Source organism: Cucumis melo, unplaced genomic scaffold (genome assembly GCF_025177605.1).
Source record: "Cucumis melo cultivar AY unplaced genomic scaffold, USDA_Cmelo_AY_1.0 utg000434l, whole genome shotgun sequence".
Classification (NCBI taxonomy): domain Eukaryota; kingdom Viridiplantae; phylum Streptophyta; class Magnoliopsida; order Cucurbitales; family Cucurbitaceae; genus Cucumis; species Cucumis melo.
The window spans coordinates 10,001-14,674 of NW_026123987.1; the positions used below are offsets into that span (position 1 = coordinate 10,001).

Below are 4,674 nucleotides of genomic sequence, written 5' to 3' on the forward strand. Positions count from 1 at the left end.
AAGATTTAGTTACGATTAGAAAAAATTCCACCTTTATCCATGGATCCCTTATTCCTTCAATTGGAAGTATTGATCCAATTCAATAAAATTATGTTTCGTAATTTCATGATCCAATTTTTTCAATTTAGAACATATTTTTGGATACAAATCACGAGAATTTTTATTTTTCCTCGAATCTTTCATCGAGAGGTAAAGGATTAAATCCTTTTAAGAAATAAAGTTTTTGATCGGAATATTAATCAACCCGAAGGATCCCTTAACTATTAAGGGATTAATAGAACGAATCGCACTTTTACCACTAAACTATATCCGCTACAATGCAATTATTGTATATAAATGGACCTTTTGTCGAAGACGAAAATAAGTCGTATTAATAAGTAATAAAAAGATCGGATCAGAAAATAATCATGAAAATTTGAGCGTTGACGTATTTTCATCAGGGCCACTAATGAGATTAGGAAAAGAGGACTCGTTTTAATTAACTAATTAACAAGTTTTTTATTCTAGTAAAGTACTAAAAAATAATAATAAGAAATCGAACCTTGATTCTATATCATCTTTTTCTGTATCATAGGAATTGAAATAATAAATCTTCTTAGGATTCTTGTTGTTTCTATTTTTTTTTTTTTCAAAAACATTTTCAAATCAAATAAATAATTTGATCTACGATTTATTGGAACAAAAAAAGCCCGGCTAGGTACTGACCAGGCCAGGCCGTGGAACTAAAAATAAAAAGAAAAGGGCTTTTCGGATGAAATAAACTAAAAAAGGTACTTTCTTTTTATTTATAAATATTTTTATGAATCTTTAATATATTGGTATTATTTATATATTAGGATTGAAGATATCTCTTCTTTTGAGCCCTTATCTAATGAAATCTAATTTATCTAAATGGAATTCCTAATAAAAAAAAGTTTTTATCGATTTGATAGATATCCATCGATATATCTAGATAATTATCTATATCAATATAATGAAATTATATATCTATAAAGGGGTAGATAAAGATAATAAAGAGAGATAAAGAAGGGCTTTTTTCAAGCCTTTATTTTCTATTTTTTATACAATGTATCATAGTAATTATCCTTTTTCAATTTGGGGAGAGATGGCTGAGTGGACTAAAGCGTCGGATTGCTAATCCGTTGTACGATTTTTTTGTACCGAGGGTTCGAATCCCTCTCTTTCCGTTTCTGTCAATTACTTGGTATTTTTTTATAGTTGAGGAAAGATGTGGAATAGATAAAATGTTAAGAACATTTCAAAATCAAGCAAGGAAAAAAAATCTGATTTTGTTATTCTTCACGCCCCGGATTACGTCCCGGGTCATTAGATAGGAATCCGAAAATGAAGAGAGAAACAAAGAATATTACTACTGTATAAACAAATAGTTTGAGAGTAAGCATTACACAATCTCCAAGATCATTTTTTTTTTAAGAGAATAGATTCTCTATTTTAATCTGGTTTGACACCAAGAAATGCAGTGAAGTTATTTCTATAAATAGGAAAAAATTTTAAGAGTTGAGTCCTTGATTACTCAAAATTGGATTTCATACCCACAATTCTATATTGTGGGGGACTCGAAGAGGGTCGTTCAAAGGAAAAAAGTAAGAATAAGAAAATGAGAGTGATCCAGATTTATCATAGCTATAGAATAATTTCAATATTGGATTCAACTTAAAGCTTCAGACTGTATGTACAACTTATCTGATCTTATAACTAGTTAGAATCTTTTTTTTTTTTTTTCTAGTAAATCATGAATTTGTCTCGGACAGTATTAAAAATATTATCGAAAGCTTACAGCAGCTTGCCAAACAAAAGCTAATAGAAAAAAGAATAGAGGTATTACTGGCATAACATCTACTATTGGATTCAAAAAAGCGTAGGCCTCGGGCAATTTGGCGACGAAAAAACTACTTGAATAAAGGAAAGAATTAAGACAGATACCGATGAAACTTAAGATATTAAGCATAACAATTTTTTTTTCTTTGTTCTTGAAGATAATTGTATTTCTTTTGATTTGATTGAGTTATTAATCCCCTATTATTGCTATGATATAAGGGATAAGGGAAAAATTAATAACATAAAGTAGGTCAAAAAACCTTTCTTTGATTTGAACTCAGCCAATCAAAAATCCTTCAATTCTCAAATAAAACGAGAATAGAAGAAATCCTACTTTCATACAATATCTTAATGGAATTATATGTAATGATCAATAAATTGAGTTTAATTGGATCTATAAACGTATCAAAATCTGAGCAACAATCTAATTTATTCTATAAATATTTGTACTGGAATTGACGACTAAGCACTACCAATATTAGTGTTTATTAGTGTTGAATATAAATGGGGCGTGGCCAAGTGGTAAGGCAACGGGTTTTGGTCCCGCTATTCGGAGGTTCGAATCCTTCCGTCCCAGAGTATGCGTATTATTATTATATATAATAATAGTATATTATAAGATATATGGAAAAATATTCGATATCAGACTATAGATTGCCGTTTTAAACAACCTTATGCTTAAGAGTCTAAATATAGATCGAATGTGATTGTTCTTTATTATTTTCTTATAATGATGCATTTCAGAAATGCGAAAGCCTCTATTATTCTCTATCTCTTAAATGGTTTGTGAAACCCGAGTATTTTTTTTCTGTGGATTTCTGAATTATAAACACGAAGGTCTTGTGTTTTTGGCACTAATGGAATTGAATTAATGGTCTTAAGAAACTTAAGACCTATTTAGGGTTTAGGGTACTAAATTTTAGAGTCAAATAAAAAAAAATAGGTAGGAACAATCGTTTACTCTAGATCTGTTTGACTTTCGCCTTATACAAGATAGTCTAGCACCTCCGAAACTAGTCCAGTCCCCCGTAGGATCCTTTTTTTATTTATGATGCATCTACTCGATCTAATTGGGGGTAGATAGGAGTTAATCCATAACGGAAGATATCAATTTGAATATCTGCCCGAATCTGATTAACAAAGAATCAAGTTACATATGTAACATATTATGTATTTCTTTTCACCTCATTTTTTCGTATGTTTGTCTGTAATGAATAATTGTAAATCCAAGTAACAATTCATACATCTTTTTCACTTTATTTTAAGGAAAGATTATTGAGTCTCTTAAGTTAAATAAACTAGGCAGAAAATGCTGATATGTATGTATTGTTATTATCTATTTTTATCGTTTTATTTCTTTTTTTTTTTTTTATTTTAGATCTATCTAATTGATGGGTTAATCCCGAATATACATTTATTTATCATAATCAAATGTAATAAATCCTTTACAAAAATTTATTCAAATAATATTATAATATAATATTTAGGTAGTAAATTTTCAATCAAGTAAATCTTTTTAATTATTTCTTATGAGTCCTTGGTACTCGAAGAAGTGTTAAACTCGTGAATCCATTCTATGAAGAAATTGAAAAATGGAGATTCTTAATTATTCGTAATTAATTATTTCTTAATTGATTTTATAGAAATTTCAAAAAATCTCTCTCTCTATCTAGAAAATATCTATATATAGAGAAATAAATATTGCACTCATACAAAAAAATGTTATTGATACAATATATACAATAAAATATGGGTTTCAATAAATTGAAGTATTGCTAAGACTTTTTCAAAAACTACCCATGTCATAAGAGTATAGATTACTATGGACCAACTAACCCAATGACTATACATGATTCCATAAATGAATCAATTACATACCAGTTCCAAGAAATTAGAGGTTATGGTAAAACTTCGTTTAAAACGATGTGGTAGAAAGCAACGTGCGACTTGAAGGACATGATCCACTGTGGATTCTTACACCCACCATTTTATATTATATAGGAATGAAGATGCTCTTGACTCGACATAGTTTGTTCGGTTGCACTCGAGCTCTTTTTTTTTTTTAGGGTTTTTGATGTAAATAGTACATGATGGAGCTCGAGTAGAAAGTATTGATTCATTTATCAAGGGCAGAGATCTAGGGTTAGTGTCAATCAATAAGTTAAAACTACTTCGTAAGTATAGGTTCGGTATACAAATCGAAAGGATCCAATTCGAACAAGTTTCAAATTCAAACATCAAATTGGATTAAAAGTGTATCACACGAGAATCCATTATTTATATGATTCTTTGATAAAAAGGAAATCAAAAAAAATGGTATGTTGCTACCATTTTGAAACGATTAAAGATCACCGAAGTAATGTCTAAACCCAATGATTCAAGGAAAGGATAAAGGATCCCGGAACAAGTAAAAATCTTTTTCAATTGTCTCAATAACTAAACTAGATCAGAATGAAGAATCGAAATAGATTCTAACGGAGACAGGCAAAAATAAAGAGGTTAGAGACCGCTCAATAAATGAAATGCTTAAGCTTAAGGGTTTTTTTTCCTTTGCGTGAGAGTTATCCAACTTGAGTTATGGGGATAAGAATGAGTTTTTTTTTTCAAAAGAAAAACAAAAGAATAAGAAAAAAATTTTTAAATCATAGTCTAATTGATTTAATAATCTATAGATCTATTTGACATTAATTAGAATTCTATACATAACTTTGAATTTCCTCGAGCCGTACGAGGAGAAAACTTCTTATACGGTTCTGGGGGGGGTACTTAAAATTTACATCTATCCCAATGAGCCGTTTATCGAATCATTGCAATTGATGTTCGATGCCGAAGAGA

The 4,674-nt window shown here is 29.4% G+C and overlaps 1 non-coding gene across 1 annotated transcript; it reads left to right on the forward strand.

Annotated features, from left to right (window-relative positions):
* Nucleotides 1-1,099: 1,099 nt before the first annotated feature.
* Nucleotides 1,100-1,187, forward strand: TRNAS-GCU (transfer RNA serine (anticodon GCU)). The gene has a single exon. It is a non-coding gene; the product is annotated as a tRNA-Ser (tRNA).
* Nucleotides 1,188-4,674: the final 3,487 nt, after the last annotated feature.